The sequence below is a fragment of the Pectinophora gossypiella genome, chromosome 24, assembly GCF_024362695.1.
Source record: "Pectinophora gossypiella chromosome 24, ilPecGoss1.1, whole genome shotgun sequence".
NCBI lineage: Eukaryota > Metazoa > Arthropoda > Insecta > Lepidoptera > Gelechiidae > Pectinophora > Pectinophora gossypiella.
In genome coordinates this window covers 54,654-67,247 of record NC_065427.1, presented here as the reverse complement: position 1 = coordinate 67,247, position 12,594 = coordinate 54,654, and the positions used below count along the sequence as shown (strand labels likewise).

At 38.5% G+C, this 12,594-nt stretch overlaps 1 long non-coding RNA gene across 1 annotated transcript; it reads right to left on the bottom strand.

The window, feature by feature from the left end:
- Positions 1 to 3,858: 3,858 nt before the first annotated feature.
- Positions 3,859 to 4,538, bottom strand: LOC126377786 (uncharacterized). Its single transcript, XR_007567993.1, has 2 exons — positions 4,295 to 4,538; positions 3,859 to 4,089 (listed from the first exon to the last, which is right to left on the bottom strand). It is a non-coding gene; the product is annotated as an uncharacterized LOC126377786 (long non-coding RNA).
- Positions 4,539 to 12,594: the final 8,056 nt, after the last annotated feature.

Genomic DNA, 12,594 nt, shown 5'->3' with positions numbered 1-12,594 from the left:
AGCTTACATTATTATTATAGGTCGTAATATTACATATTAAAATGTAACGACAGGTTCTAATGTAAGGGTACCAACATTTTTTTGGAATTCATGACAATTACTATACCTATGAACCGCTAAAATAATTTCATTCTCTCACAAAAGCACACAATACAACTGTAGCATAATTAACTAACTCACTACAGTGCATAGTCACAAAATCTCAGTTATACGTATGTGTATAATTCCCAGCCACGCCTTTTAATCGATAGAAATAGAAATACTCTTTATTTGCCTGTGTAAAGGGTACATTAATAGATGGATCCAAGATAGATAATAAAAGTTCGTCATTTTTTTAAAGTACATGATCAGATACTAACGTCTCCGAGTATATTAGTAGACATAGACCTCTAAATAATTGTACTTGTAATCTCCAAAATCTTCAGATACTTACTATTTACTAGTTACATCTGAAGTGCTTTAGTGTGAACCTCAACCCTTTAATCCGTATACTGCTCGGGTGTGCAGACTCGTCACTCATTAGGTTCGAGCGGTTCCGAAGTCGCGTTTTGAATCCCAAACACCCATACAGAGTGACACCTCTGAGTAGTGGGGACTGCCTGCATATAACGGTAGCGAACGATAGATATATAGAGTAGAGCCTTCAGCGTTCCCCATTAGTCCAGCCAGGTGTGTGCCGTTCAGAGCCCTACCCATGTACCTACACAATCTATATTAGCTTATCATTTCTGATTCTAGAGAAATCCTAACGTGGCAGACGAATTTCGCGCGCGTAGCGATAAATTAACCAAATTCATTGGTCGGCTTGCTTCTCAAACAGGCAGCGACGGTTCGAACCTCGGTATCGGACTTGCTCGTTGGTATTATTAATTTATCTTAAGTGCAGTTTTCTTGACTGTCCTACTAATCCTGCGCGCTGAGCGCGAAGAATCCTTTTAAAGCCACAAAAAGACTTTTTTAAAAGGACCTTTAACGCTATTGAAACCGCGATTGTAGGTACCTCTCATAAATATAATTATTTCTTTGCGAGTGTATTATATCTCTTAGACACATGATACTCGCATACATACAAACTAGATTCAATATCGTTCTATGATGAGAGGTAACTAATGTAACCATCTAACCACACGACGCGGCCAACATTGTCATGCGCATCATTCCTAACAGTTCCATTTTCATGAGGGTAATCCTTCACTCGGCACCATCGCGGTACATTCATTACGTACTTCACATTTTACGACTTCTTCTGATTTAAGACGACGATGTCGTTTTGAAATTATTTAATTTACTTACATTTTAGAAGTGGTAGGTACGGTTGCAAGAGGAAGGCTTAAACGTACATACCGCGATCAGATCAGGATGTTTTAAAGAAATGTTAGGTCAAGAAAGAGTACTGTAAATCATGTATGCATGCATGCAATAAGCATGCATGAAGTCTTTGATGAGAGTGGAGGAAGCGAAAGTAGTGTGTCAAGATCGTAAAAGGTGCAATTCCGTGGTTTCTGCCTACCCCAACGGGTAGTAGGCGTGATCTTATGTATGTATGTTTTATTTATTAAGTCGGTGCTATTGTTTTACTAATATTTTGACACCGTTCAAATGATTCTTCTGTCTTATAAATTGTAAGATCGAAGACCAACATCAACCCAAGTACATCAACCACAGAATTATTATTTGTACCGCGATTACTTAAGTAAGTCGTAATGCTTTAGCACTTATATTCCAGCCATGTAGTTAGTTATTATTAATTGTCTTCTCTTATTTCAGATAAAACGATCCATAATTATTAAATTCACAAAAATAATAAATAGTAAATAAAAATTTAGAACAAATTCAAATATTTCACATTATGCTATTCACGTCAAAAAAGAGCACAATGTTTATAATAAAAAAATCTACATCTTTTCGCTTAAGTAGAAATAGGTAGGTCTCTGTGAAGAATACAATATAAGTACTATTAAGATGTTATTCGACACTGGAATCGTTTTCCTACAGTCCTACATAGACCGCACGACACTCGCCATACGTTAGCGTACAAACCGTAGCTCTTAGCAGACGGAAGTCGCGACATTTGGCTCGTTAGACTCGTCACCCAGTTAAGCTTCGACCAAGTGGCCTCACTACTCCTTGCTCCAAGTATCGGAGAATGTAAGTATATTCAATTTAGAAATTGTTTTTTTCCATAATTCAGACAGAAACGTTTCTTACGAATGCTAAGTCAAAGCTCAATAAAAGTAATGGTTTAAAATAAATGTACATAACTCTTTTCATACTTTTAAAAAATATATTTCATACGTTGAAATACAAAATACACGGTCACATTGCATAGATTTCCCTGTGTTACTGTCCGTGTATAAATGCTGTTTTTGTTTTATTTCTGTTTTATCCGGCCAAGTAATTAAAATCAAGCCATCTGCGGCAAATCTACAATAAGTCACGCCAAAAAAAAAGTTTTATTTCTGTTTAGAAGCCATCTAATATTAAATATTTGGTTGTTGTTTAAAACTTGTTGTTGGCTTTGAGGGAGTGTGAGTACAGCTGCATTATTACCCTGGGCATTTTGCACAATCCGCGACGTATAAGTTGAACAAATATGGCGGTCAGCGGCGTCCCACATCATACCGCACTTTCTATTGAAGAATTGTGGGATTTTACTCCATCTTAAATGGACTAGGTTACTACCTATTCATATCATGGGCGATGTGCTGTACTATATCTGTTACGATTTTACGATAAAGTTTTAAGACTGGAATACTAAATGTTATTGCAATTTGTCTCCTATTCCCGGTGGGAAATAGGCGTGAGTTTATGTATGTATGTCTCCTATTGAATACGTTAATCAAAAATTTTAGCACATTCATATTTTTTCCATGAAAACTAAGATGTTATCTAAATCAGGGCACAATTTCCAAACCTCGACAGCAATGGCGCGCGTTCAAAATATGTAATGTATTTGCGCGAGCAGATTGCTTGTTTCCTTATTTAAAGTGCAGTGGTGTGTGGTATACAACATTCATTCCGAGACGTGCAGAGCCTTAAGCTAACGGTATCGAGCTGCAGGGAGACAACCCACTTTATACACTTTAACATGCTAACGCTAAAGCGATTTTCAATTTCACACGGCTTTTCTATCTCTTACCGTCTACACGTCGCTCACAGTACGTTTAATTTAATTTGTTTCCGTTCTTATAACGCCTGGATTATCCTAGATAGTCTAAAAAGTTTGGATGAGAATTAATAAAAAATACTTAACCTTTAACTTTAACGTTTTCACATAATGATGGGTTTAATTAGTTTTTAAGTGTCGTATCTCGTTATGGCCCTAAGGGAGAAATGGAACCACTTATTTATTTATTTAAAATAAGGTTTACTTACTGTTTCACTAACGGAACAATCCCATGCATACAGAAAACTAAGCCATACACAACTATACACATAACACAATGCCCATTCAATCCAATTGTACGTGTAAACTCGTAAATATTATCGTTCCATACATCCCGATAGACATAAAATCAATCATACAGATGAACACTAAACAATCACACTTTGTTCCGTAGTGTTAAGTTTTAAATTGCCAGTAGGGTAAATGTGGGATAGTTGCCGCACTTTTTGAAATAGGCAAATAAATGATAGAATATGAGTTTTCATAAAAATTAAATGATTGTGATGTGTTGTGTACTTATTAATGAAATAAATAATTAAAGTATTTTAACATTAATAGTTGTATTTTTTTTTGTACAAAAGAAATAAAAAAAGTATTATAATCGGGGATAGATGCCTAAAGTGTGGGTTAGATGCCATAATAATGATTTGGCTTGTGGGATAGATGCCCTATGCATATAATTAAAGATTGTCTTAGATTTATTTATTATGATTTAATTGACAAAGTACCTAAAATAAGTTTCTTAGTATCTTGTTTCACGAAACGTCTTTTCAGGGTCCTGGCAGGAATTCCATATCGACGAGATATTTCATTCAAGCCGTGCTTATTCTGCCTCATTTCTTCAAAAGCTTCTCTTAGGGCATCTTCCGTCCATTCGCCCCGAGGGCTTGCCCCTACTTTGCGCACGTACTTGCGAGGTATATCTAAAATATAAAAAATTGATTAAAGTTTCATACATGCCTCAAAGGGCATCTATACTCACAAAAAACTAGGCATCTATCCTTTTTCGAGGGGATAGACTCCGCGCAAAATATTGTTTACTTCAATGATAAAACATACGTAAATAATAAACAAAATCTTTTATTTAAGACATCTACACTTAAATAAAACAAAAATATAGACACTTACCTCATAAAATCAAAAGTTGCGAGCTTATCAATATTTCAGACGAACCAAATTCACGAATTAATTACCGCAAAAAATGTTCATTGTCTCACAATTCGCGACACGTCCATTCCAGCTAAGTGCGTGGCACTGACTTAAGGACGAGCGGGGGTAGGGTTACGTTAAAACAAAACACAACGGGTCTAATGTTTATACATGTCGCTATGTGTTTACTGAGGCAACTATCCCACTGAGGCGTCTATCCCACATTTACCCTAAAGTAGTTTTACAATATCGCTGAAACAACCCGTAAGTTTGCAGAGGGTCGTGATGGAGGGTGACAACTCCCGTTTCTAAGTTCCGCTTTTTACGAGGACGAGCACTCGTCGTACGTGGCTACGCCGTGCGATGTACGGCCAACTACGCAACTCCAACTTTTATTACCAAAGTTTCATAAACTCGGCGATGTATCCTGCACTAAAACTATTACGAAACATTTTGGAACTATTCGAATTATGACAATTTTGCGTGATATTACCGCGGCTTATACGAGTATTTTGTTCGCGGTGGAATTTTCGTAAGCGCTGCCTTTGGTCCCGGTAGAGTTAGAGTTTAATCATTGGTTTATTACGCTGATTACTTTCAGTTACTACAGCTATTTGAGAACTTATGATAAAGTGGTTTTACTAAGTAAAATATTAATAGTTTATTGTTTTGTCTAATAATTCAACCTTGTACAAAATTATCTAACTTTAATATAATAATAGAAGTTTCTCACTAACAATAAATAGAGTTATAAATAAATTTGTGTGTCTAGCAATAACATTTACCTTGGGACTAAGTCTCCAAACATCGCCACACTATCGCGACACCCAAAACCGAAGTAGATCAACCGCTTGCGTTGGTCGTGTCGAGACGGGCTTCTCTAAACTACGAGTAAGTAAGTACATAGTTAGTGTGTCTGTAAACTGGTCTAAGACGGTAATGTGTGGTGGTCGCAGGGTCGGGCGAGAGGGCGCGTGGCTGCTCGGGTAGTTAACGTCCGGAATAATTGTCATAACGGGCGCCAACAAATCCGGCGCCCACTCCACATGCCGTAAATAACGCGGCGACACATTCCCGCTGAAAACAGCCGCTTAATCTTCCAAATAAGACACATACCGCCCGCTATAACTCAAACAGTTAACGGCTCACAAACGCTTGGAAATGCCTCTCTGTAACCTCTTGTCACCGTCGAGTTTGCCAAATTGCCTTATAACTTTGCCTCATAATATTTCCGCCTACTACAAAAGTGTCGCCCCAATTCAGCCTAACATAAGGTCGAGTGTACGATTGTCGTGCGTACGATTGTATTTGTCGGCGACGCGCAACATGCATTCTGCAAACTACATGTGCATATTCGACATGAATTGTGGAGAGAATTTCGTTAATTTCGCGTTTCAAAGGTGCGCTTCAGAGGATGGCACATTATTCTCTGCTACGAGGGGCGTATTGTACTGCGTTTTGTAAAAGAGCCCGTTTGGGTGCGGCGCTTTGCGAAGAACGGCGGTGCTCTAAAATGAATACGCTCGTGTTGTCAGAGCCACCGGCGAACAATGTGCGTGTGAAACAGCTTTGACAACGCGCTACAGAATAAACAATTACGGATTTTTTGCCACATCATCCACTGCCTTTTAAATTCGCTCCAATGTTTTCCCACAACCTATCTAGGTACTGTTATAAAACGTCCGCGTCAATTTCAAACAAACTGCGAACATTTTACACGTGGCAAATTGAAATAAATTAAATATCTACATTAAGTGAATATTCCTCAAGTCTTGTGCAAAGCTTCTTATTACGGTATTGAACTTTTGAGTCGAAGAAAATTTTCTTCCATGACGATTCCAAAACTGCTTCAAAGGAGTTGATATTATTATCAGGTAAGTCTAAGGTAAGGTAGATCTATTCACCCTATTAAGGGACTTATATTTCTACTTAAATTCATATTCTCGGAGCGAAGTAAATAGAAATAATGAAGACAAGAACACAGTACTAATATCGACTGTAGCAGATACAAAAGCAATAACATTTTGCCCAACGGTGCAACGATGGAAGTAATGCCTTTTCCACTTAATAGGCATTCTAGTATTAGCTATCTAATACATCACGCAGCTTCCCAGTGGATCATGGGACTTAGAGCGGTCCTTCAGTCACCTTAATTGCCCTCTACCCACAAGAGTATTAATAACGTGTAATTCCAGATGACGGATGTCGCGATAAGACGCCCTAAATCACGCACATCACCAACATTGCATTATCTGTGCGGGTTGCAGCTGGTTGCAAATTGATTAACGACCCTCGGCTGACGCGTGACAGCGGATTACCGTCACAACACATTCACCTATGAATGTACAGAAAGTAACAAAATGGACAATCGAGTTTTCAATGAATTCCGCGCGCGGTCTCCGCCGTGTCGAAATATTGGTGCTGAATTTGGTTCTATCTATCATCATGAATATGAAAATTGTGTTATTCCGAAGTTGGTTTTGTGCTTTTTGTTTGTAATGCACTTTTAATGTTTTGTTGTCTGTCACAAAAAAATGAGTAGGATGTCTCCTATTCGTTGTTTGATTTCTGTTGTTGGCTTGACGTAGGGCTTTGTGTCGGGGTTTTACTTGCAGCTACTTTTCCTTGGCTCTACAGGTTGAGAAGCTGCAGTAGTTTTAATAAGATGTACAACAAAAAGCAATCATGCTTATGAAGAATAAATAATATGTCAAGTACTTATTGAGTTTTCAGTAATGAATACTTACCTAACTTACAATACGTTCAGTGGATTTTTATACCGAGCATGTTGTAAAAGTCAACTGTAGGATTAATGTCCTCTCTGACATGCCAAATCATATTGACAATGGACGATACGGTTCATAATAATAATATCTTTGTTAGAACAGTAACAAGTGTAGGTAACTGTAAGTTATCGTCTAGTGTACCGTAACTATAATGACTCCAAGACGCCACGGCCACGTCGCTGGAAGCGTCGCCAGGTTTCCATAGCGTCGCCAATTGAGTTAGCTGCCATACATTTAAATATGAATTGTTTGGCGGCCGTCGCTGGCGACGTGGGCTTGGCGTCTGCGGATGTGGATGTGGATGTGTTATGGCTCGTACGTTATGTGTCCAAACTTACGCGGTAAAATACTCTAGAAGGTATCATTAAATGAATGTTCTACTTGCTGATCTCCACCAAACGAATAGGTACAGACACGACTCTAATCTAAACTCTTTTCATCATGAACTTCTGAACGAAAGCTGCAATTTAGTTATGAATTTAGTAGAAAATAGATTAATTTCACATCACGTATAGACCGACGTAGGCCGCAGCCACCGGAAAATTCTAACCACCGCCGCCGCACTCAATTTCCTAAAGCTCCGTATTTACTTTGCGTTATTGTTGAACTTTTGCTGTTTGCGTTGCTTCCAGCTCCGTTACTGTTGGACTTTCTAGGCAGTTCTTCCGCTCGAATTATAATTTGGAATTTAATAGTATTATCACCGAGGAAGGTAAAATATTTGCCGTGATATTGCCCTTAGACAATCTTTATAACATAACATATCGATAGCGGTAGTCAGAGGTACATCAATCGCAAGATGAACTAAGTACCCGCACCTCACCGAGCATTCTCTTGGACCACTGTGATAGGTGGTGAGCCGTATCGCCCTTACAACAACAACCTTCATATATTTTTGTAGTAACTTTACTAAAATTTCAGAAATTTATGTAGTTTAAACCGCATTCGCCACTCGACAATATGGGGAAAGCTGGACGTCTCACCGGGTGGTTTTAAGACGACAAGTCGGTGTGCAGGTGGCGAACCTCGACTCTGGGCGTCGTCTGAGAGTATTACGCTCACAAGCGTTACCAAGTGGCCTTATAGTGATTATGGCTTTTAGATAGTGAAGTTGAATACGTTGCCCGAATGTCCGACAACTTTCCACATCAACTACGATTTGGGCTCTACAGGCGTCTTCAATTAAAACGTCTAGTTGAAGACGACTTCGAAAGATGGTGTGAACAATTATTTCTTTCTTGTTTCTTGTGGGGACGGAGATCAATGGGTGACCTCATAAGTCTGGTGTCAGGGTTACTTTTGAGCCGCCAAAGGCCCGAGACATGGCACATTGCAACTACTACATACTTAAGTAAATAGTAGCCGGAATCGACTGCTCCCCGAAGCTCGAATCAAGATAATCCTTTTTTTCGTTCAATCTTGTGTTCACCTACAATGTCCTAAGCAAACATGGGATTACAAAGTGATTTTTGTGATACATCCTCGTCGGGATTCGAACCCTCCCGGGTTTGGGATTCGAACTCCGAATCCCGACGAACCCCAATGGGCATCGTGAGCCCATCGCTAAACGATTTTACCACAGAGGCTGATAAATTATTTGGATCGCTTAAAAAGTGTCAAGGATAATCTAGGGACAAAAAAGTCTAAAAGAAAAGAAGAGAGTCCTTTGCCCTGCAGGACAGCGACAACTGGTAAAATACCTCACTACATTATTATGGTAGGTATTACGCGGATTGCAATTAAACAAGATACTAAAGAAACAGGAGCAGATCTCGTCAACGTTTCGAAAAGCAATTACCCACACCACTCTCGACCGACTTTCAAATAAACATTATATATATAGGAAATTGTGGCGTGAATATTCTAGCGTTCTAACATCCCCATTGTACATGTTGCACAGTGCAGTGTACAGCTCTCTTGCAGCGAGCGGCACGAATATAATAACATGCACAGTACACTTGTATTAAAATGTCATAGTCGCTAAGTTGCCGGGAACACCGCCGAACATTCTGCGGCGCGGCATGTCTTCGTAATGTAATATGTTCATTGTACATGTCGTAATAATGTAACACGGTAATATGGCAAGATACAATTAATCTCTACCAGGGTTACCTGGCAAATTACACGAATTAAGCTAGAGGAATGTAAGTTCATATAAGTGCGCAAGTTAATAAGATAGAAAGAAAAAAAATACTTGCAGTAAGTAATGGGTCTACGGGAAACTTTTACTGTAGTCTCTCTCATACGCAGAACCCGTAACTTACATAATAGACTTCCTGGTTCGAATCCCGGCACGGTCTCTAAACTACTAAATTCGATTTTGTGTTCGATGAATTCGAATTACAATTGGATGACAGGTAATTAATATGACGTGATTTTCATTATTTATGCCCGGTTAATAGCCATGGGCTCGCCCCCAATTATATGAGACTTCGAAGAGTGGCCTACTCCTTCGAGGATCGCGTATGGCGTGATGCTATGTTGTACATTTTTATGCAAAAAGAGCTTTGAGGTTGTCATAAATACTAGAAATTTCTGTGTCGTTTTTTGTAAGAGTTTAGTACCAAGTTAAGTATTTACAGTTAAAAAGCTCTAGAAGATTATAAAAACTGAAATAGTCTGAAAGGCAAAATTTTATTTCCATACCAAATGAAGGAACAGATTTACAGAAAAACAATCCAGACAAAATCGAACAACTCATTAAGTACATTGAGATTCCTAACGTAGCGATTGTAAAAGAATAAACAAGCGAGATGCGTACAACCATCTGGCTCATTGTGAAACTCAAATAAATTCACTGGAGTAAAACTTTTTACTGTAAACGAATCAACAAAGCTTTCTCAGTAACAGTGGCGTAGCTGGACGGCGGGGCGTTATGGGTGCCACCCATTTGGGGTGACATCCGTGAAAAAATAAGATTTACACAATTCATCGTAGGTAATATAGTTTTCCACGATGAATCACTAATGGTTAAGCTATTTTAGCATCATTCCAACACGCTCATAAGACTCACAGGATTAGGTAAAGACATATCTATACTGTCAACGTTAAACTTTGAGGCAGAAAAAAGTATGAATGTTTGTCAAAGATCAACTTTGTGGTTGTAGGACGGAAATTCGGTGGCAGAGTTATCCTGTACTTTATAGTACCTATATAGTTCTTAATATAGAGTTGATATTACCGTTTACCGTCTTACTTGACTTTTTATTCATTAGATTTCTTTTGATTTTATATAGGTTGGTTCGGTACTTTCGTAAGGCATAGTATTATGTATTTTCATCTGCATCCAAAAAATAATAATTTCATTAGAAATTATTATTTTCTAACTATAAACTGTAGTTTTTATTATTTTTTGATGCACATGAAAATACATATATTTTATATTGCCTACAATGCCTTACGGTAGTACATACCTATATGAAATCAAAAGAAATCTAATTAATAAAAAAGTCAATTTTATTCAATATGTTATTGCTGCGATATATCGAAATGCAAATCAATAAAATTATTGCTATTTTAAAAAGTCAGATACGGCGGTGAACGGTAATATTAACTCTATATTATGGACCACCAGCAACTTTAGGTAAATATGCCACCGAATTTCCGACATGTAGTTATCGGGTGTCACCCGCCTAGGTGCGTCACTGCTGAGAAAGTACTCTGGAGTTTAGAGTCGATGCTCAACTTTTTGCGTGAGTTTATATGGATGACTCATTCACCCGCAGCTAAGTTTTACGTCGTACTCAATGACAATAAATTCACTCGGCGATGAAGCTCTCATTGAAAATCCGGAGGTGAGGGAACAATGGTCACGGCGTAAAATATTTTTTCCGAAATTGAACGAATTTTTTCGTAATAAATTATCGGCGATTATAGCGTGAATTATATTACCGCAAGAATTAAGGAATTTCTCGTTAACTACCTAACAACAGCTTTTAATAAAAGCTAGGCACATTTTCTTAAAGTAATAACTATATCGTTTTATTTTATTTTATATGGTTCACGACGAGCTTAGTTTCTATTTAAAATACTTGTTTCTGTAACTAATGGCGTAATTTACATTTACGTACAAGTTCATAGATAAGTAAATATTAAAACACCTGCATACTGGGAGCGGTTCACGAGCTCGGTTGCGCATTTCAACTCGCAGAAAATTCTTGTTCACTTCTGTCACATTTCCACAGAACTATTTGCTCGTGTGAACCAAACACATTACTATGTTTGTGCGCGTCGCGGCGCACCGCCTCGTAGAATTTTAAAAGCGAGTCTCGGCCGCAGTGTCAAATGCAGTGGAGTTCCCGCGAGGGACGACTCCCTCCTGCATTTTGTTACTTGAACATTTCAGCCAACTGGGTTAAAAGCACGTTCGATCGTGTCAGGTAATCAATGCTCCGAGTTATCCAATCAGAGAGAAGCTCTTTAAAGTGTTACGAGACTGTGTTATCGAAATTAAATTGTACAGACGGGAGCAGAATCGTTACTGACTAGTTTGATGCAGACGATGCTTGAAACGCTAAAAGGTAATTAGACGAGTTGTTTCATTGCTTGTTGTGTTGTCTAGTTGAGAGGCGGCAACGTTGTTTTAATATTTATTTCTAGTTGGCGTCGTGTCTATAAATTGGCGCGGCGTTAATAATGTCTGGCATTAATTAAGCGTGTCTGTAATAACTCTGTGTGCTTGTTGTGAACAATTTACATGGAGCGCGGTGCTTAGTGCTGGTATTAACTTTATACTAAGCTATAAAAATGCGACACAAAGGCGACCGGTCGCTTCGCAGACTATTTTTGTTGTGACCTATATGTTATGTAGTACGGCTTAGATAGACGTTTGCGATTTACTGCTCCAGAACTTGCCCAAATACAAAGAAATAAATATTGAAAATTCCGCTTTTCGTCGAATTGAAATTGTTAATTTCATTAGAAACATTATTTAAATTATTCAAGAATTATGCGCAAAAAATCTCTTTCGATCCTTATAATTTGTGATTGTATTTTTTATGAAAATCGAAGGCTATGGCATGGAATAAAGAAAAATAGTAGGTACGTATAGAATGGCAAGTCTCCGCCCCTCGCCAATTCGTAGTTAAATTTACCTCATCCTCTCTGGGTCATCCTTTAGTCTTTTAATCTATGGCCGTAAGCCGCTCAGAAGTGAAAGGGACCGCGCTCTCGGTCGCGCTTACGCGTTAGGCAGCTCATGGTAAGAATTATTTTTATACGGAGTGTCTGGCTTGTGGTAAAGGTAGGTATTTGTTTACCAGTACTGCGCGCTTCTCATCAAATAAAGTTCACTATTCAGGTCCTCGCTCAAACAGGCGAAAAAATGTCGAGTTGTAGGAAATTCTAATACACTTGTAGGTTATAGGAAGTGCATTCGGTTCATAAATAGAACGGGCACAGGTGACTTCGCCGGTCGGAACCGATCGAGCTTGAGAGCTGAAAAATTCAGTGAGTATATGCGGCGTAGAGACTCGGGGGAACGGAGTTTATTCC